This window comes from Bos javanicus, chromosome 6, assembly GCF_032452875.1.
Source record: "Bos javanicus breed banteng chromosome 6, ARS-OSU_banteng_1.0, whole genome shotgun sequence".
In the NCBI taxonomy this organism is placed as follows: Eukaryota; Metazoa; Chordata; class Mammalia; order Artiodactyla; family Bovidae; genus Bos; species Bos javanicus.
In genome coordinates, this window is record NC_083873.1 from 36,749,652 (window position 1) to 36,772,081 (window position 22,430).

Genomic DNA, 22,430 nt, shown 5'->3' on the forward strand with positions numbered 1-22,430 from the left:
TTCAAGGAAGCCTTTCTAATGATCATTTTTATAGATGAGGAAATGGAGCCTTTAAGTAGCTAACAACAGCAAGATCTAATCCAGACGCTTTTGACTTTAGAGTCTTTCTTCTATCTTACCATACCTCCCTAATAACAAAAGCAAAACTAATTCACTGCTATCAAACATATTAACATTCACCTGCAGAAGGCTTTCTGGTGGATGTGAAAAAGTCATCAGGACATGATCCAGAAACTGAAGTGGATGAATGAACATAATAGAGACAGTAACTGAGCATTTGTCACCTAAGACTAGGGTAGAGAACTAAATTATGTCCAAGCCAAAGGAGTATGACTGGGGAGCAAATGAGTGAATGCACAGAATAATGCTTTAAACTGCAGGGTTTAGATGATCACTTATGGAAGTCCAATAAGTCAGTTTACCAATGACAAGCATTTTTTGAGAACCTACTATATGTGTCTGTAAATGACACTAGGGTAGTGTGACTAGCAGGATTAGTGGCTGATCTCCCTAGAACTTGGTCAGGAGACAAGGAAGAGAGGAAAGTGAGTTATACTGTTGGGGCCAGTGTAAGGAAAGCAGGAGAGACTCCATCTTGAAGCCTGTCATCCATCTTAAAGACAGGATGTGAACTGGGCCAGAACCCTGCTTAAGAGTGAGGAAACAGTTGCTAGTGAAAACCAGGTCTCCTGGAGACTTCACTCCCTACAGATGGCAAACGGAGATTGTAGTTGTGGTCAGGCTGCCCCTGTTAGATTAATCATGGAGACATCCTCCCTTGATGTATAATAATTGTTCCCCCCTCCCGGCCCCACCTCCCCCGTTAACCTTAATTGTTTGTTCTCCTAGCACCTACTTGTAAAACTCAATCATATACAACAAAAAGATTGTTAACATGTAACCAGTCACGTGTGTGTGTGTGTGTGTGTGTGTGTGTGTGTGTGTGTGTGTGTGTGTAAAACTGGGCCTCTCAAAAACATCAGGGTCCTTGTTGGGAACTGATTCCCCTTGGACCTGCTGGCATAATAAACTGTATTCCAGTCTTGAGTGTCCCCTGAGGTGTGTTTTGCAACTCAGGATTCCACAACATTTCCAGAAGGACATCAGTGTTGACCTAGACAGGTGAAGCAAAAATGTTTGGAGCCAACAGAGATCTAACCAGTGAAGTCACTGAACCTTGTTCACAAATTAAGGGTAGATTCTTTCAAGGACCAGGTGACTAGGAGGCAAGCGACCAAAGGCAGGACTGGTTACATATTTCGTGACAGTGTTGGTCGCTCAGTCGTGTCCGACTCTGTGCAATCCCATGGGCTATAGCCTTTCAGGCTCCTCTGTCCAAGGGATTCTTCAAGCAAGAATACTGGAGTGGGTTGCCATACCCTCCGCCAGGGAATCTTCCCCACCCAGGGACTGAACCTAGGTCTCTCGCATTGTAGGCAGATTCTTTACCATCTGAGTCACCAGCTGGGTCCTGTGCAGCTGTACAGGTCGTACCCCCGTATCCGGAGGGGAAATACTTTCAAAGCAAACGCGGCAAGTTAATGCAGAGCACGGGAAAAAGTAGGGCGCCCATTCACTGCATCTCAAGGCCTTCCAGCACTGAACAAGTAGCACTGTGGGTGGTGCCTGGCCCCAGGTGGTGACTAAGGCTGCTGCCTCGGATTCCCCAACCAGGTACACCCGGAGCAGCTCGCATCCTGGCTTCATAGGCAGAGACGAGAATAGCGGTGTGGGGCGCTCTGCTCACTCTCAGGAAGGGGGCGAGAGGCTGCGCCCAGACCCTGTAACCCCCGCCCCGCGCCCCTCCATCCCCCGCCCGGAGCCCCTGTATCCCCGGCCCGGCGCCCCTCCGGCCCCCGCTCCACTGGTCTAGCGGCTGCGCCTCGGGAGGGCCTGGCGGAGCCCCGGACCTGTGCCAGAAAACGGTCCGAACAGCTAGCTGCCCTTCCGGTCCTCCTTTTCCGCTTTGTTTCTTCTCGGTTTCCATCCACCCCAAGTCCTTTTCTCCTCTCCTCTCCCCGCCCCGCGGTGTCAATCTCCCCGGATTGACAGAGAACGTAGCCTAAATACCAAAGCGGAGAGAATCGCGCGCGGAGGCGCTCGCTGGTCCCGCCTCCTGCCGGCTTTCTTTTCTCTGTGCGCCCCGGGTGGGCTTGGCGGAACTGGCCTCTGCACCCCGACATCCTCCAGCGACTGCCGGGGGGCCGACTGTTTGGAAAGAGGATGGGGCTGGTGGCGGCGGGGAAGCGCTCATCTGCCCGGGAAAATAGCTGGAGAGGAGTGCGGGATGAGAGCTATGCCCCTCATAGTGTCCCCGCAACCAGCGAGACCCTGTAGTTCCTCGGTCCTGGAGGTATGTTCTGGGCAGCACAACACAGCAACTGCTATGTATTAACTGTCTTTGCAGATAATACTGAAGAGATGAAAGGACTTGTCTGAGGTTTCAGACAAATCCTCATCCCCAGGAACTGCCCTGTTCCTAGCTCTTGCTTAAATGGTGGGCATGAGTGGCTATGTGTGTCCAAACTGACACATTTTTGCTGTTTGGATGGCAGGATCCTGAAGAGAACCATTCCTTAGCTAGTCAGAGACCAAAGTCTATACTAAAGGAAGGATCAGCTCTAACTGTATAATGGGAGGAGCTGGTTTTGAGAGATTGTGTCAGCTGGCATGGCCATTTCTAGATAATACACACACTTTTGACTTTGGAGAGAGGAGATACTTCCCCAGAGTGTGACAGGCAAATGGAGGGAACAGCTGCCTCTGCCGTGTGTGTGTGTGTGTGTGTGTGTGTGTGTGTGTGTGTGTGTGTCCTCAGTCGCCTCTGACTCTTTAACACCCCATGGATTGTAGCCTACCAGGGTTCTCTGCCCATGGAATTTTCCAGGCAAGGATACTGGCATGGGTTGCCATTTCCTTCTCCAGCGGATCTTCCAGCCTAGGGATAGAACCCTCATCTCCTGCGTCTCTTGCATTGGCAGGTGGATTCTTTACCACCGCACCACCTGGAAAGCCGCCTCCACCCTATGAGAGTCTCAGTTCCAACCCATGGCTCGTTTGATAGGACTTCTGCACAGACCTAAACTCCTGCAGGTAACAAAATACAAAAAGTTACTGCCTAAGGGTGCAGCTAGGGATTAAAACACAGCCCTATTACTGCAAATTTTTCCACAACAGAAGTCAGGTAAGGTTAATAAGCACTTATATATTAAGAATTAGGTGGGAAAATATTTCAGAAGGAACTGAGAATGCTGCAGTTGTTCATTGAAAGCCAGGAGGAATAATCGGGAAATGTGTCAGGCTCCCTCTGTCCATTCTCCACATGCTGATCACCACACACACATGTTTGCATTCTTTCAATCTCACCTCCCAGATAATTTAAAACACTTTAGCATTGCATTAAAAAAAAAAAAAAAAGCCCTTCCTTCCTGGTCTATTCCCTGCCTCTACTCCCTTGTCATTTTTTCTAACTTTCCTTCTTGAACTTTATCCCAGCCTGTGTACATTCTTCTCTCTCCCTGTAACACAATCCCACTTCTTTCCCAGGTAAACTTCAAGTTCAGATGTCATGTCCCATCGGATGTTTTATTCTGCCATTCCTTCAGTCTAAATGTCGCTTCCATTTAGTCCTCTGCCATCCAATATTTACTTCTATTCTAACACCTGTTACCCTGTGTCAGAACTCTTTGTTTCCTTCCCTTTCTTCACCATTAGGGTGAATTGTTTGAGGGCAGGGGCTAGGTCTCTTTCCTAAATAATCCTAACAGCACAGTAGGCATTTGGTAAAGTTTGGAATGCATGAATGACATGCTTAAAATAGAGAAGTTATTATCTCATTCCTGAACCTTATCTTAGTGCTTGAGTGTACACCCTTCCAAAATGATGAATCATGGAAAGAATAAAAATGCACTGTGTTACTAAGAAATGAAGCCTTAAGGTTTCTAAAATTACAACCAAAGTGGGCAGGTGGGCCCAGCACCATTGTATGAAGATCTTATTCAGTCAGTTCTAGCAAGCTAGGATGGCACGGCTGAGGAAGTACGACAGTGGTACTTGAAGTAAAAAACAATGATAATGTAAGAATATCCAAGTCTAAGGGTTTTTGTAGGTCCTGCAACGTCTTTACACTGTGATATTTCCCTGATGCTAAACATAGGAACTAAAAAGCCTCTTGATGAGGGTGAAAGAGGAGAGTGAAAAAGCTGGCTTAAAACTCAGCATTCAGAAAACTAAGATCAAAAACAAACAAACAAAGATCATTGAATCTGGTTCCATCACTTCATGGCAGATTGATGGGGAAAAAGTGGAAACAGTGACAGATTTTATTTTCTTGGGCTCCAAAATCACTGCATATGATGACAGCAGTCATGAAATTAAAGGCACTTGCTCCTTGGAAGAAAAACGATGGCAAATCTAGATAATATATTCAAAAGCAGAGACATCACTTTGATGAGGGTAAGAGGAGGAAGGTGTGGCAGAGGATGAGATGGCTGGATGACATCACCAACTTAATGGACATGAGTTTGAACAAACTCCGGGAGATAATGAAGGACAGGGAAGCCTGGAGTGCTGCAGTTAATGGGTCACAGAGTCAGACATGACTTAGCGACTGAACGACAATAAAACATAATGAGAAGCTTGTCTACTGCCAAAGCCTAAAACCAAGTTCATTGAAGAGAATCCCTGCCTCAAGGTTTCAATTTGGAAAGTCAGAGAACAGTAGAATTTGGTTTTCTAATAGTAAACCTCTTATTTTCAAGGTCACACAGTTTATTAGGTGTTAATCCAGAAATTGTTCCAAGCTGTACCCCATGGGGCTTCCCCAGTGGCTCAGCGGGTAAAGACTCCTGCAATGCAGGAGACACAAGAGAGGGGGGTTCGATCCCTGAGTTGGGAAGATCCCCTGGAGGAGGGCATGGCAACCCACTCCAGTATTCTTGCCTGGAGAATCCGATGGACAGAGGATCCTGGCAGGCTACAGTCCATATGGTCACAAAAGAGTCAGACATGACTGAAGTGACTGAGTGTATACCCGTAGGTCACTGTGCAGTTTTTGAGGACAGGGCCTAGGTGGTTTTACTCAGTCATGCACACACACAGCACCTGTTGCAGACCTGCCACAGTGGGCACTCAGCTTGCTGAATGAAGGAAGAAATGAATAAATGTGCTCTACCATAGGGGTGTAGATGAGAGGGAAAGGCACTGTCATTTCTCCAAAGATGGAAGGCTTTAGAATCTGGGGGAAAATAAATATTTACTTTGAAAATAAACTTATCAAAGTAAAGGCAAAAAACTATTTCAGATGTCACAAAGATCTATGTGAAGTTGCTGAATCAGTTGTTACTATTTCAGAGGATGATGGAAACTTATCTTCTGAAATGTTGGCTTGTCTGCGTAAGAGGGGTCAAAGCAAAATGGTCCAGTCTGGAGTTTCCTGAATCCTGACCTCCTTACCTGAAAAACTGAGCAGTTATTTGGCCCAGTTATTTAACAGATGACTCAGTTTTGTCATTTGTAAAATGGGGATGATTATACCACATGGGTTGTTGAGAGACATTAAATAGTTAATACACAACCTATGAAGTAATTTGTATCCCATTTTCTGCCACTATTTCCTATTTCTCTAGGTGTCATTTTGCCTTTCACTGTGGCATAAAACATCTCTGTTTTTTCTCGGTCCACTTCTGTGCTTTTTTCCCCTCTCACTACCTTTCTGCTTTTTTCTTTTTTACTATCTCTCTCCCTAACCAAATTCTTCTTTTTTTTTTTTTTCCTTTGGCCATATGAGGAATGTTAGTTCCCTGACCAGGGATGCATTCCTCTCCCTATGCAGTGGAAGCACAGGGTCTTAACCACCAGATGGCCAGGAAAGTGCCAATTTCTTCTTAACATTCTCATAGTTTTTCCTCACTCACCTAAAAAAATGACTGACGGCTATGAACTTCAGTAAACTTATAGAATAAGAAAGTTAATAATGACTATTAAAACACTATTTTCTTTTCCCCAAACTGATTTCTCATCTCTGCCGTGCTTATGCATACTTTTTTTGTATTTGAAAATCAGTGAATACGTTCATGCTAATTTAGCTCTGATTTTCTTCACTTAATATAACTTTATACTGAAAGGGTCAGGATATGTCCTTCCCCAATATGCCACTTTGGCATGAGGATTAATTTGAGCTGAATGCAATTAAGAATCAACAGATACAGAAAGAAGCCTTCTCAGCATTTCCCTTATCTTATTAAAAAGCAGAAACTTTTGAGAAATGAGGCTGTCATAAATTCCCTTTTCAGGATGGGCTTATTCCTAGGAGAGAGATAAAAGTAAATATACTGTAAATCTCTCTGGGAGTTTCATGGCCATGAAGACAGAAAAGACCACTTGCATTTTCACAAACAAATATTATATCAAACTTTATCTCCAGTTTATTCTCCTAAAAATCCTTTTGTCTTTCCTACAGAAACTCACTTGTTCTTTCCATAGAAGATTTTTCTGCATTTCCTTTCTTCCCCTACTAAGTTAGGTACATAAGCTTCTATCTTTAACCAGTGAGCTACTAGCTATTTCCGTATGAATAAGCCCTTTTTTCCTCCTTTTGTCTTTTGTCAGCTTAATTCAGAGGTCCCCAGGGAGGAAACCTAAGAGGGCAGAGCAAACATTTTTCCTCCCATATGCCATGATCAGTGTAGACCATACGGTTGTTATTAATTTTTATGACTGTGGTTCATATACTGCAGTTTGTCACATTCCTCTCTCATGGGGCACATTGATTGATTCTGATTTTTTTACTCTTTAAATATATCCTTCCTTTATGACACTTTCCCTTGCCTTCTCTACTTCATAGATATATACAAACATACACATGTGTAATTATGTAAATATATAAAATTTGCTGCATTTGTTGTCTAAATCTTCAGTTTTTGAGTCATCAGGCAGTGCTTCCCTCTTGAGAGTCTCTCTTTATAGAGGTGATCAAGGCACCAGTCATAAACTATTGTACCTAGATTTCTTAAACTCTAAATATTTATTAACAACCATACCAACGTGGGAGGCAATAAAGAGAGGTGGGGTTGGTTGGTTCAGTAAAAATGATTGCGTTGATTTGAGTCCCTCTTCTCTCCTAGAGTTTCTTGTGCTGCCGGTTCAGTACATAGAAAACATGTATGAAGAATTTACAAGAAAAATCTGTCAGAATTACTGCTTTTCTGCTGTGGTGTTTGGCTTTAAAAATTTTTAAAGCACCATGGAAGCAGATTTGGTGTTTCAAAGTTCTGCCACAAGAGTGATTTTAAGTAATGTTCATAGCCTCTGTTTATATTATCGTATGGTTTATAATTATGACTGTAAGTCTCAGTTAAATGATTACCATGTGAACAGCACCATACTGTGGGACTACAAAACCTAAGACGTGGTCTTTAACTCTGGAGGACCTTATAATTGGCAAAGTGAGAAACACAAACTATGAGTTCTGAGGTACTTGTACATAGTCATTGACAGTCTTGATAATAAAAGTATGCAGCATAGGGTTTTTGACTCTATAAACAATACTGTCTTGAGTTTGCTTCTAAACCTTAAAGAAAATTTGGAGCAACTTTTCCATACCCTGGAACAAAGGAATAGATCATCATAAATTTGCATGGATGGATTCTGGAGAATTCTGAAGACTCCATCATAAACCAACACAGGTTGGAAAACGAAACAAGTTTTGCATAATATCAAAGGTCCTTCCACCATTTTCAAATAACTGACCTAAGCACTGCTGTCTGTTACAGCCTCTCAGAGCACTGAGGAATGGTTAAAGTCCAGGGAAAAACAAGACTGCAAAAATATTTGCCTGGGGACCATCTTCTTGAACTCCCCACCTCGATAATTTGGATTAGCTTCCTCCCTATTCCATGCCATGGATTCTGATTAGAAAAAAGTCTTCTCTAGTTGAAGGACTTCATTGTTCTTTGAGTTAGAGGATGAGGCTGGCTGGCTGAAACCTTTCTCACTTTTCCTATTCCAAAGTGTTCAGTATCTACTCAAACAAAATTGGGAATTAAACTCTATGTACATTTAAGGGATATACGTATTTGTGAAAGATAAAGGAGGCCTCCAAGAATTAGATAGGATTTTTACTACACCTCTTCACCTGGACACAAGGCTTCCTTTATAAGAAATAAGGGATAGTCAGCGGTTCTTTGCCTTTGTAAAGAAATAGCTAGGGATTTCACAGAAGTTCCTAGGAATGATTAGCTTATTCCCAGTTGCTTGGAAAATAGGTGATCCAGGACAAGATAATATGCATTGTTAGATAGTGTGCCCAAGTCAATAGAAGGGATTCCATTCAAAAAGCTGCCTTCCCGTATATTTTATCTTATTTAATAACTTTAAACCAAAGATGTTCAAATCTTATTTCACAGAACCCAGTGAGTCCTTAAACATTTTGTTCTGACTTTTTGTTTGTGGATTGGTGGATATCTTTTATTTTAAAAATACACAAATATATTTTTGTGACAATTTGTGAATTGATTAATCTATTTTATCAAGTTCCTACTGGTATACTAGGTACAATCCTAGGAACTAAGGCTCTGTCAATGAACAAAGCAATAAACATTCATACCTCCATAGAGCTTATATTCTAATGGAATCAGAAATATAGATATAATAAGTAAGGAAATTACATAATATGTTAGAAGGTAATAAGTGCTAGTAACAAAAATAAGATATGGCAGATCAAGAATGCTAGTAGGAGGAATTGCAATTTTTAGTTGGTCAGGGTAGTCCTCATGAGAAGTTACCATTTGAGGAAAAACTTGAAGGAAGTGAAAGAATGAGCTAAATAGATGAATAGGGGAAGAATTGCCCAGAGCAGCTAGGGCACTGGCCAGGAAGTGGGTCAGTGTGTGTATATTTGAGCTATAACGGAGATATGTCTCGCTATATTACAATTAGTAAAGGGGAACGTGAGGTCAGAGTAGGGGTGGAAGATACATATTGTAAAGGTGTTTGGCTTTTACTCTTAAGAGAAATAGGAAAATAGACGAATACATTGTGAGAAGTATTTGAACAATAGAGATATGTATTTTCAAAACAGTATCTCCACTTCCTAAACCTATACTTCCCAGACATTGCTGCCATTTGGGGTCATATCTTTCTAAAGGCTTTTCTCCATGATTACATGCATAGATGGGTACAAATAGAAATACACAATTTTGTTTCGTGAGGATATGTGTGTGTGTCTCTGTCTACATGTGTGCATTTTAACATAAAAAAATAAGGTCACTCAGTTGTGTCTGACTCTTTGCGACCCCATGGAATATACAGTCCATGGAATTCTCCAGGCCAGAATACTGGAGTGGGTAGCCATTCCCTTCTCCAGGGGATCTTCCCAACCCAGGGACTGAACCCAGGTCTCCTGCATTGCAGGCGGATTCTTTACCAGCTGAGCCACCAGGGAAGCCCAGTGAACTTATATTCACTGGCTAGGTAGGAGACAGGGGACCTCTGGGTGGGACAGTTTCCCAGGTGGTACAGTGGTAAAGAACCCACCTGCAATGCAGGAGACGCAGGACACGTGGATTCAATCCCTGGGTCAGGAAGATGCCCTGGAGAAGGAAATGGCAGCCCATTCCAGTATTCTTGCCTAGGAAAGCCCATGGAAAGAGGAGCCTGGTAGGCTGTAGTCCATGAGGTGACAAAGAGTTAGCCACAACCAAGTGAGCACACACACAGGGCCAGATATCAGGTGTTTGTCAAGCAGAGTAAAATTCAAGCTTTGTTCTCACCCAGACACTTCAAGGACAAAGCTAGTGGCAAAAGCTGAGCTCTGCTAAAGTAAAGAGATAAGGTGCCCGCTCCTGAGGTCAAGGAAGACTTCCCTGTCTATACATGTACAGGAAGGCTTCTTGGGGGTCTAAAAAGGGAGGGGTCCCCACCCCATAAGTGTGGACATGCATCCATAGGCCTCTGCAGTGGGATCTATCTTAGAAAAATATTGTGCTCCGCAAGGACTCTCTTGGAGAGGGTCCTAGGACCAATCAGATGTGAAGAGAGAAACAAGATGATTGGTTAAATATATACAAAGACCCGGAAGGACCGCCCTATATAAGGGATTTGCAGCACCTTCTTACTGTGCTCCTCCTCGCTCAGGATGCCTGCCCTCCTCTCCGGGTGTGTATCCCTGCCTAGTTTCTGACTTCCTGCACTCCTTATGAGAGAGGATGCCCGGACCCTTTCTCTCTGGATGTGTATCTCTGCCCTGCTTTTGACATAAATTAACAAACAGTTTTTCAGTGTGCTTTCCCATACATTGTGTTGCATCTCTAATAATAAACTTTGCACGTGTTTTTACAGCTTTTGCCTTCTTGAAACAGTCTTGCTTTCAAATCAGGGAAAACCACAGGGCCATTTTGCTTCTAGCCTCTAGCCCCTGGCAATCTAATGGCTAGGATTCCTAGTTTTCATCCAGGTTACCCAGGTTCAATTCTTGGGCAGGGAACTAAGATCTCTCTTCAGGACCACTCACTGCTCTTCCTCCAAGATCAATATTCTTGTGTTAATTAGCAACTTGGTTTTTATAATTGACGTGTCTTGGAGACCTTTCTTTGTCATGATAGTACACATATTTCTATTTCATTCCTTTTTAACTATTACGTAATAGTCTATTGTACACATATGCTACATTTTGTTTAACCATACCTTTATTGGTAAATTGTGTGTGTGTGTGTGTGCTCAGTTGCTTGGTCGTGTCTGACTCTTTGTGACCCCATGGTCTGTAGCCCACCAGGCTCCTCTGTCCATGGCATTTTCCCAGCAAAAATTCTGGAATATTTAAGTTCTAATTTGCCTCATTGCTTCTTTCCTTTCCATGTTGAATTACTATTGTCTTAATATTACATTTAATAACATAAAATTATGTGTTGCATGAAACATGGGAGGAAACTTAAAAATTAAATTTGTGTTACCTTCTCTCAGAAAAGCAGTGTTTCTTAAATTCGAATCATTTAGACTTACCTTAATGGAAACCATGGCTTCATTTACTTCTTCAGCAAGGACTATGTAATGTTTATTGTTCTGGAATAAATGACAATTATGAGAGTTTGAGCCCAATTATTCTGAGCTTTGCCTCCCTCGTGGCTCAGGTGTTAAAGAATCCAACTACAATGCAGGATACCCAGGTTTGATCCCTGGGTCGGGAAGATCCCCTGGAGAAGGGAATGGCAACCCACTCCAGTATCCTTGCCTAGGAAATCCCATGGACAGAGGAGCCTGGCAGGCTACAGTCCATGGGGTCGCAAAGAGTCAGACACAACTGAGTGACTAACACTTTGACATTTCGACTTGCTATGAGTTCACTCAGTCACCTTAACTGAGTTGACCATGGGTCTTTATCAGTAGGGAGTAAGGATCCATTATCCACGATCTGCAATCCATTGACTGCCTGACCTGTGCTTAGGTATGCACCACAGAGAGGAAAATTAGCACTTGATTCCAAAGAGGACTTCTGGCAAGGTTGATTTAGTAATCAGCATTTCAGGTATCTCTTAATATTGTTATGTCAACTCTAAGGAATGCATTATTGTTACCGCAGGTTTATATTGAGAAGGCTTGGATTAAAAATAAAAAATAAAAACTTGTCATGGCTGGTAAAGAATGGAGCCAGAAGCTCTTAGTATATGTCATATTTTGTCACTTGACATGCTTCATGTTTTCAGAATATGAAATGCCTGTTTAATACAACCTTAACTTCCTATTATACTCTGGGTTAGGAAGACAGGAAGTTTACACAGAAGAAAACTGTTTGCTCAAATTGCTTTAATTAGTCCTCATTAAAGTTGCCGTTAGTGTCAGAGATGCTGTCGTCGGGATTCTATTGCACAAAAAGGATATCTCTGACACGTGAATTTTTCCTTTTCCCATCTCCTTGCCAGGAACACTAGAAAAAGATCTCAGACTGGTTAGAAGCATTAGGTTGTCAGTTTGAATCCGAGTGATGGAGAAGGAACTGTGGTTAATAACCAGCTAACAGTGGAGAAAAAAGGAAGTCAATTAGATATGAGAACTGGACATTTTCCCAAGACTAGCTTGTTTGGAAAGCCTCAGTCTTTCTGGTAGTTGCAGGGGGCTGATAAGGTTCCTCTCTGATACTTTCTCTTGCGCCTTGAAAGCTGGCAGGAAGGGAAGCTCCTGGACTGTTAATAGAAGCGGCTCTTGCTTGAAGTTTCTATGAGAAAGCCGACAAGAGTCGAAATCTCTGTATCCCCACTGCCTCTCTACAGAGGTTTGGGCTGTTTTCCTTCCAATATCACAGATCATAACTGAGGTGAGTTGTCTGCTTTTGTTTTTCAAATGTTCGTACTGAGTGGAGAGTCTTGATTCTTTTTCGGTATGTTCTTTAACGAGTGTGTCATTTTAAAATGGTACTTCTCAAACTTGAATGTGCATATGAACCTGAAGATCTTGTTTAAAAGCAGCAGAATTCAGTGGATCTAGGGTGGCTTGAGATTCTGCATTTCTGAGAAGTGCCCAGATGACCTCAGTGCTGCTGGCCCATGAAACAGAGTAATAATGGCTTAAAACCTTCTAGGTTTATTGCTCTGTAGGGCAAGCAGTTGGGAGATGTTGGCAGAATCAAGGTGTCTGGCTGAGCACATGATTTGTGTAGAGCGCCTGGAAGGAAAATGAGACACTGTTAGTGCCCAGATTGACTTGCTTTGATGGACTAGCTCAGAGTTTGGGGGGTTGTGTTAAATAGTTTCTAGATATGGTAAGCCATGTCACCCCAAGTGAGACAGAATGTTGGTCTGCTCCTTAGATTGCATGGACCACTTTGAGCAGAGCCAGAAATATTTTTGCAGTTTGGGGAATAGTAGTCATATCATGCCTTAACTGGGATAACTAGTGGTCACTTGAATATTTCAGCTTCGATTGAAAATTATGCATCTAGAAAAATAACTGATGTCTTCCTCCTCCCATTTGGAGGTTAAGGTTGTGAGGCATATGCATCTATGATATGATTTAAAGTCAATTTGAGCAAGGAATATAATTGATATGTTTTATCATCTTGTGAGAGTGTTCCTCTTTAAATTGAATAGCTCCCTGCCCTAAATGGTACGTGTTTATCTGAAAGTTGCTTTTAATCCAAAAGTGCCAAGCCAAGAAGGAAAAAAATAAATAATAGGAAGTGTGCCTTGCTGAGAGTAGAAAACAGTAGTGGGAGAAAAACAGGGAAAGAAAGGAAAGTGATGGCCGTGGAAGTCAAGTTTGCAAAATGAATAAAAGAAACCCCAGCCTGAAAATAGGATTCTTTTTCCGACATGCATGGGAGTTTTTCTAGAGTGGTAGCTTGTGTCTTCCTCAGCTAGAGAAATGTGCTTAAGATAGAATAGGCAAATTAAAATTTGTGTTGTTTTAAAGTACATGCTGAAACTATTTGTCATCGAGTCAAGGATAGTCAGTGGAATCAAAGGTCAGTGGCATGAACAGACCTGGTGAGGCCCAGTATGAATCCATTTAAACTATCTCAGACAGAGGGGAATTGCTTCTGTTTGAAATAAGCTTCAGATAACTTTCCTTTCTATTATGGAGTATAACAGAGGAGTTACATACAAGTTTAACAACCTATATGGCTACTGTTCTGACCAATCAGAACAGTAGCTACTGTAAACAGCCCATATAATGGGAAACCACTTGTAGGCAGTAAGAAGTACATGGGGTTGAACATCAGCCTAAGCTAGGTTTTCATGAACTTTTATTGGGGGGAGAAATTGTAAAGCTACAAATGAGTTCAGAGACATACAACCTATAACATATATTCAGAGTTCAGAAACATATATTCCTACTAGCATCTGTCAGCACGTTAGCCCCATTCTCTCCAGTGAGGCCACTTCCCTGTCTTTCCAAGCTTTCATTCTGGCTGTGTATCTCCTGCAACCTTCACTAAAGAAAGTAGGGTTCTCTTAAGTCATTGTAGGTGACTCAAAAGTCCTATCCATTCCCTCAGTAGAGGGAAAATGCCTATACTCTTTTGTAAAGAGATACTGCAGAAAATGAAATGATCACTACGCTATCCTTCCATACAAAGCATGGTCACATACTTTACCTTGCTTGATTTTTCACAACTATCATGGGGATATGTCATGTCAAGGGGATTTTTGTTTTTACCTGTCATGGAGGAAAATGAAGTTCTTGTTAAGCAATTTGTGAGGAGGCACACAGCCGGTTAGTGGGTGTATTGAAATTAAACTCGCTTGTTTGCTCTAAGTTCAGGTTTATCCTGTACTTTTCTTCGTCTTCCCAAGCATCCCCTTAAGACCTATGACAGCCCTTATTGTTCTCTACCAGAGTTCATTGGCTTTCCCTGTCAAAATTGGAAACCTTTGTGCCTTAAAAAGAGTCCTTTTTCTACTTGTTTTGTCAAAATTTTTAGTGTGTTTGTCACAACCTTTATATCCATTAAAACCTTTAGTTCCCAGGGGTAAACATTTTAGAGGAGGGCCTCTAAACTTTATTTTGACTGAAAATTACCTGGGGAGTTTGCTAAAACTCAGATTTCTGGGTCCTAACTTGAGAGATCTGATTCAGTAGATCTAGGACTAGGCCTAAGAATTCACATACCTAAAAGCTGCCAGGTGATTTTAACGCTACCAACCAGAGAGCATGCTTTGAGACTACAGGCATAGCTTCAGTCAGTATCTTGAAATAACACATTTCTGGTTTAGATTCCACGTATGTGATATCATATGGTGTTTGTCTTTCTCTTTCTGACTTATTTCACTTAGTATAATAATCTCTAGGTTCATCTATGTAGCTGCAGATGACATTATTTCATTCTTTTTTATGGTTGAGTAGTAGTCCATGGTATATGTGTACCACATCTTCTTTATGTCTTCATCTGGACATTTAGGTTGTTTCCATGTCTTGGCTATTGTGAATAGTGCTGCTAGGGGTGCATGTTTCTTTTTAGATTATAGTTTTGTCTGAATATATGCCTAAGAGTGTCCGACTCTTTTTGACCCCATGAACTGTAGCTCACCAGATCCTCTGTCTGTGGGATTTCCCAGACAAGAATACTGGAGTGGGTTACCATTTCCTTCTCCAGCAGATCTTCCTGACCCAGGGATCAAACCCTCACCTCTTACATCTCTTGCATTGGCAGGAAGGTTCTTTCCCACTAGCGCCACCTGGGAAGCTCCAATGGTTGGGGGTGTAAAAAAAAAATCAGATGATCAAGAGGATGTATTAGTAAATGTCAGGAAGCCTCCTTCTCCAGGTATCCCATCAATGGGTCAATATACAAAGTAGCCACGGCAGCATAGAAGAAAGTGTGAGCTAATAATAAAGTTTTCACTTCCCTAAGTGGCTGCTGTTCTTGTTGTTCAGTTGCTAAGTTGTGTCTGACTCTTGGTGACCCCATGGACTGTAGCCCACCAGGCTCCTCTGTCCATGGGATTTTCCAGGCAAGAATACTGGAGTGGGTAGCCATTCCCTTCTCCAGGGATCTTCCCAACCTAGGGATCAAACCCAGTTCTTCCACATTGCAGGCAGATTCTTTCCTGGCTGAGCCACCAGGGAAACCCACAGCATTGGGTACATGCCTTAAACCAGCAGCCAGTAATACAGAGCCAGAACGTGTGGCTGTGGGGACCACTGAGAGAAATAATTCCTCCATCCACACTGGCTGCCTAGGTGCTTCTCTCACATGCTAGACATACTCCTGCCTCCATTCCCTTTGCCTAAATGTTTTCCTCTGGTCTATTTAAAATTGCAAAACCTTCCTTTGCCTTCTAGACTACTGCTTCCTTCCCCATGTGCCTCTCTCCAGGACTTCTCACCTCTAACATACTAGACTATCTAGATTGAGTTACTGTTTATTATCTGTCTTCTTCCAAGACCAGGGTTCTGTTTCATTCACTGTCCTATCCTCAATATCTAATGTTGTGCCTAAAACATGCCTTGTTGGTGTTTAGTCGCTAAGTCGTATCCGACTCTTTTGTGACTCCGTGGACTATAGCCTGCCAGGCTCCTCTGTCCATGGGATTTTGCAGGCAAGAATACTGGAGTTGACTACCAATTCCTTCTCTAGGGGATCTTTCTGACCAGGGATTGAACCCATGTCTCCTGCATTGGCAGGCGAGTTCTTACCACTGAGCCAACTGGGAAGCCTGTGCCTGAAACATAGTAGGTAGACCAACTACATAAATAGCATTAACGTTCTTGGAGAAGAGTAAACAAATGTCTCTAGTGTCTCTAGAGAAGTTCAAGGTAGGCGGAGATCAGCATGCTGGGAAAATCACCTATGTGTATACTGAATTCACTGAGAGGTAAAATAGAAGTAGTGTTTGTTAGAGACAGCAATAGTGTCTCAGTTACTGATAAATGGGAAAAGAGGTCACAGAGTCCAAAGATAGCAGCAGCCATGGAAAGTAGCCAGTGATGAAGTCTGGTGACCTGAAACTCAAAAGCTGAGATTTGGGAGAAGTGAGTAGATGATCCACTCTGGGATGTTCACATTTTGCAGTGGTTTCTTCTCTCAAAATAAACAAGATCAGAATATGAAATTTTCCATTGTAACCTCAAGGAAAGCACTTTTGCTTCTGTAGTGACTTTTTATGCTTTAATCACAAGAGGGCACCAGAGTCTAGCAAAAGATCACTTTTTTCCTTCATCTAAAGCTGCGTGCGTGCTCTGTTGTTCAGTCGTGTCAGACACTTTGCAACCCCATGGACTGTAACCTGCCAGGCTCCTGTCCATGGGGATTCTTCAGGCAAGAATACTGGAGTGGGCTGCCATTTCCTACTCAGGGGATCTTCCTGATCCAGGGATAGAACCTGCATCTCCTGTGTCTCCTGCATTGGCAAGCGGATTCTTTACCACTGAGCCACCTGGGAATACCCTATCTAAAGCTTTTTGTTGTTCTGTTGCTAAATCCGACTCTGCAACCCCATGGACTGCAGTAGGGCAGGCTCCTCCAACCTTCACTATGTTCCAGAGTTTGCTTGAATTCATATCCATTGAGTTGGTGATGCTAACTATCTCAACCTCTCATCGCCTTCTGCTTTTGCCTTCAGTCTTTCCCAGCATCAGGGTCTTTTTTTTTTTTTAATGAAGTTGGCTCTTCACATTAGGTGGCCTTTAATGGAGCTTTAGTTTCAGCATCAGTCCTTCCAATGAATATTCATTGAAGAAGGGGTGCAATTAATAATTACTTGGAGCCATATGTGTAAACAGGGACTTTTCCTATGCAAACTGGGACAAAAGCCCTGCACAATATGAGCATGACCAATTTAATTATGGGGTAGCTCTACACTAAGGTCTCTTATTCTCAAAATCACTACAAATGCTTATGACACACTAATAGATTAGAAAGAAAAGTGACCAAACTTGCTTTTATCTTGAAGCAAAGATCAAGAAAGGCTTTCCCCTGTACCCTACTTCCCTAATTATCTTTATTGCCTATCCTATTTTTCTCCTTAGTGTGATCTTAGTTTGATTATACCCTCAAGTAAGAGAATTGTTTTATCCAAAATTATCTCAATTATTTGAAAGTGGTCCAAAGTGTTCTCTAAATTCTCACAGTTCTTTTCTGCATATCTCTTATCTTCTATACTGTATATTAATTATTTATATACTTGTTTTATTCTTTTGAACATGACTTACATGCTGAGGATGTGAAAAAATAGGTTTTGAAAATGGCTTTTTTTTTTCCTTCTAGTTTTATTGAGATACAATTGATATAACTTAGCACTGTGTAAGTTTGAAGTATACAGCATAATGATTTGGTTGTACATCATGAAGTGATTATCACAATAAATTTAGTCAGTATCCATCATCTCACTTATGCAGAAAATTAAAAGAGTCCTGTTATTAGCATAAATTCAAAGTATGGTTGGAAGGAGATTGTGGTGAATAACAAAAGAAGCTCCTATGAGTCTTATCACTGAATATACAAGAGTTCTAGGGGACTTCCCTGGTGGTGGTCCAGTGGTTAAGACTCGATACTTCGAATGCAGAGGACACTTGTCAGGGAATTAAGATCCCATGCACCACGCAGTATAGCCAAAAACTTAAAAAAGTAAAGAGTTTTAGAAGCTGTGTCGGGAACCAAGGGCAAAGACCAAATATGTATTTCTTACTGATTTTTTTATGTCGCTCTTGAAAACATACTATCAGCTTATACTAGCTAGCCACCAGAGAATTTGAGGATGAGGGTAGTTGCCTGAGAAACCAACCATGGGATTACAGAGTTGAACTTTCAGTCTCAACCTCCAGGAGGATAGAAGGCTGAAAGTTGGGTTAATCAGTAACTGTTAACAATTGATTTAATCGATCATGCCTACGTAACGGAACTTCCCTAAAACCCCCTAATTTAAGGGAGAGTTCGGAGAGTTTCTGGATTGGCGTACACATCAAGGGGCTGAGACGTGGGGGTGCAGCCAGAGACTGCATGAAACTCTACGCTGCTTCTTCTGTCTTGGCCCTATGGATCTCTTCTATTTGGCTGTTCCTGAGTTGTATCCTTTATAATACACCAGTAAGTAAACCGTTTTCCCAATTTCTGTGAGTTGTTCTAACAAATTATCACACTTGAGGAGGGAATGGTGGGAACACCTGATTTGTAGCTGGAAACCTGGGACTTGCAGCTGGTGAACTGGGGCAGTTTTGTAGGACTGATTCTTTTTTTTTTTTTTTTTTTAACTTTACAAATTGTATTAGTTTTGCCAAATATCAAAATGAATCCGCCACAGGTATACATGTGTTCCCCATCCTGAACCCTCCTCCCTCCTCCCTCTCCATACCATCCCTCTGGGTCGTCCCAGTGCACTAGCCCCAAGCATCCAGTATCGTGCATCGAACCTGGACTGGCAACTCGTTTCATACATGATATTATGCATGTTTCAATGCCATTCTCCCAAATCTTCCCACCCTCTCCCTCTGCAACAGAGTCCAAAAAATATGGAACGCTTCACGAATTTGCGTGTCATCCTTGTGCAGGGGCCATGCTAATCTTCTCTGTATCGTTCCAATTTTAGTATATGTGCTGCTGAAGCGAGCACTGTAGGACTGATTCTTACTCTGTTCTGTTCAGTTCAGTTCAGTTCAGTTGCTCAGTCGTGTCCGACTCTTTGCGACCCCATGGACTGCAGCACGCCAGGCCTCCCTGTCCATCACCAACTCCTGGAGTTTGCTCAAACTCATGTCCATTGAGTCAGTGATGCCATCCAACCATCTTATCCTCTGTTGTCCCCTTCTCCTCCCACCTTCAGTCTTTTCCAGCATTAGGGTCTTTTCCAATGAGTCAGTTCTTTGCATCAGGTGGCCAAAGTATTGCAGTTTCAGCTTTAACATCAGTCCTTCCAATGAATATTCAGGACTGATCTCCTTTAGGATGGACTGGTTTGATCTCCTTGCAGTCCAAGGGACTCTCAGGAGTCTCCTCCAACACCACAGTTCAAAAGCATCAATTCTTCAGCGCTCAGCTTTCTTTATAGTCCAACTCTCACATCTATACATGACTACTGGAAAAACCAAAGCTTTGACTAGACAGACCTTTGTTGGCAAAGTAATGTCTCTGCTTTTTAATATGCTGTCTAGGTTGGTCATAACTTTCCTTCCAAGGAGTAAGTTTCTTTTAATTTCATGGCTGCTGTCACCAGCTGCAGTGATTTTCAAGCCCCTCAAAATAAAGTATATTGTTTCATCTATCTACCATGAAGTGATGGGACTGGATCATGATCTTAGTTTTTTGAATGTTGAGCTATAAGCCAACCATTTCCACTCTCCTCTTTTACTTTCATCAAGAGGCTTTTTAGTTCTTCTTTGCTTTCTGCTATAAAGGTGGTGTCATCTGCATATCTGAGGTTATTGATATTTCTCCCAGCAATATTGATTCCAGCTTGTGCTTCATCCAGCCTAGTATTTTACTTGAAGTACTCTACATATAAGTTAAGTAAGCCAGGGTGACAATATACAGCCTTGACGTACACCTTTCCCAATTTGGAACCAGTCTGTTGTTCCATGTCCAGTTCTGTTGCTTCCTGACCTGCATACAGATTTCTCAGGAGGCAGGTGAGGTGGTCTAGTATTCCCATCTCTTTAAGAATGTTCCACAATTTGTTGTGATCCATACAGTCAAAGGCTTTAGAATAGCCAATAAAGAAGAAATAGATGTTTTTCTGGAACTGTCTTGCTTTTTCTATGATCCAACTAGACAGATGTTGGCAATTTGATCTCTGGTTCCTCTGCCTTTTCTAAATCCAGCTCGAACATCTGGAAGTTCTCGGTTTATGTACTGTTGAAGCCTGGCTTGGAGAATTTTGAGCATTGCTTTGCTAGCGTGTAAGATGAGTGCAATTGTGTGGTAGTTTGAGCATTATTTGGCATTGCCTTTTTTGGGGATTGGAATGAAAACTGACCTTTTCCAGTCCTGTGGCCACTGCTGAGTTTTCCAAATTTGCTGGCATATTGAGTGCAACACTTTCACAGCATCATCTTTCAGGATTTGAAATAGCTCAACTGGAATTTCATCACCTCCACTAGCTTTGTTCATAGTGATGCTTTCTAAGGCCCACTTGACTTCACATTCCAAGATGTCTGGCTCTAGGTGAGTGATCACACCATCGTGATTATCTGGGTTGTGAAGATCTTTTATGTATAGTTCTTCTGTGTATTCTTACCACCTCTTCTTAATATCTTCTGCTTCTGTTAGGTCCATACCATTTCTGTCCTTTATTGAGCCCATCTTTGCATGAAATGTTCCCTTGGTATCTTTGATTTTCCTGAAGAGATCTCTAGTCTTTCCCATTCTATTGTTTTCCTCGATTTCTTTGCATTGATTGCTTAGGAAGGCTTTCTTATCTCTCCTTGCTACTCTTTGGAACTCTGCAATCAGATGAATATATCTTTCATTTTCTCCTTTTCCTTTCACTTCTCTTCTTTTCACAGCTATTTGTAAGGCCTTGTCAGACTACCATTTTGCCTTTTTGCATTTGTTTTTCTTGGGGATGGTCTTGATCACTGCCTCCTGTACAATGTCCATAGTTCTGTCCATAGTTCTTCAGTTCTCCGTGTCCCTCTGTCTACCAGATCTAATCCCTTGAATCTATTCATCATCTCCAGTGTATGTACATAAGGGATTTGATTTAGGTCATACCTGAATGGCTCAGTGGTTTTCCCTACTTTCTTCAATTTAAGTCTGAATTTTGCAATAAGTAACTCATGATCTGAGCCACAGTCAGCTCCTGGTTTTGTTTTTGCTCATTGTATAGAGGTTCTCCATCTTCAGCTGCAAAGAATATAATCAGTCTGATTTTGGTATTGACCGTCTGGTGATTTCCATGTGTAGAGTCATCTCTTGTGTTTTGGAAGAGGGTGTTTACCATGACAAGTGCATTCTCTTGGGATTATTCATTCAAAATTGCACACAATATGGCCTCCATTTCAGGTATGCAGGGCTGGTTCAACATTTGAACTAAATTTTTGTAATCTGTCACATTGACAGGCCACAGGAAAAAAAATACGTGATCATATCAAAAGATGATAAAAAAATTGCTAAAATGCAGTATGGATTCATGATTAAGGACTCTTGTCAAACCAGGAATAGAGGAGGACTCCCTCAACTTGGTAAAGAAATCTACAAAAAGCCTACAGTCAACTTCATACTTCTGGTAAGAAAAGAGCTTTCTCACTAAGATCAGGAGCAAGGCAAGGATGATCTCTCTCACACTTTCAAGATCACACTGGAAGTCCTAGCGATGCAATAAGACAAGAAGTCATGGCATTTAGGAAGGGATAAAACAGTTTTGGGTTGCAAATCACATAATTGTCTATGTAGAAAATCCAAACAAATAAACAATAGCAACAACAACAACAACACAATAAAAACTAGAACTAGTAAATGATATAGCAAGGCTGCAGAACAATGTTAATATACAAAAGTCAACCACTTTCCTATATACTAGCGGTGAACATTAAAGACGTAGTACCATTTACGTTAGATCCCCAAAAGTGAAATTGTTGTTGTTTTACTCTCAAAGTCGTGTCCAACTCTTGGAACCCTTGGACTTTAGCCCTCCAGGCTCCTCTGTCCATCAGATTTTCCAGGGAAGAATATTGAGGTAGGTTGCCATTTCCTTCTCCAGGGTATCTTCCTGACCCAGGGTTCGAACCCACATCTCTTGCACCTCCTGTACTGGCAGGCAGATTCTTTATCATGGTACCACTTGGGAATCTTTATAGATTACCAAGAAATACTTTGTTTTGGGGCAGAAAGCCCTAAAGCAGCAGCTGGACCAAAAGAATTTCTGTTCCTGAAAAGAGAATATAACTGAATAAAGATAATTACATATTTCCTTAATCACTTTGCAGAGCTTCTATTTTTCTATCATTTTCTTCTCTTCAAGTAGGAAAGGATTGTTTGTTTCTGAAAGGCCCAACATACTCTCCCT

The 22,430-nt window shown here is 41.9% G+C and overlaps 1 protein-coding gene and 1 non-coding gene across 5 annotated transcripts in view; one reads left to right on the plus strand and one right to left on the minus strand.

The window, feature by feature from the left end:
- Positions 1-2,137: 2,137 nt before the first annotated feature.
- Positions 2,138-22,430, plus strand: part of ABCG2 (ATP binding cassette subfamily G member 2 (JR blood group)) — a 128,443-nt gene continuing 108,150 nt past the window's right edge. Inside the window, exons 1-2 of one of the 4 annotated variants that reach the window (XM_061419717.1) lie at positions 2,138-2,353; positions 2,982-3,093. The gene's annotated coding sequence lies outside the window, so the exon portion shown is untranslated. Of the gene's footprint in view, positions 2,354-2,981; positions 3,094-11,820; positions 12,308-18,409; positions 18,518-22,430 lie in introns of those variants that run through there. The other 3 variants (XM_061419720.1, XM_061419721.1, XM_061419722.1) reach the window with 3 other exon arrangements.
- On the minus strand, positions 18,934-19,040 carry LOC133250157 (U6 spliceosomal RNA). Its single transcript, XR_009737261.1, has one exon. It is a non-coding gene; the product is annotated as a U6 spliceosomal RNA (small nuclear RNA).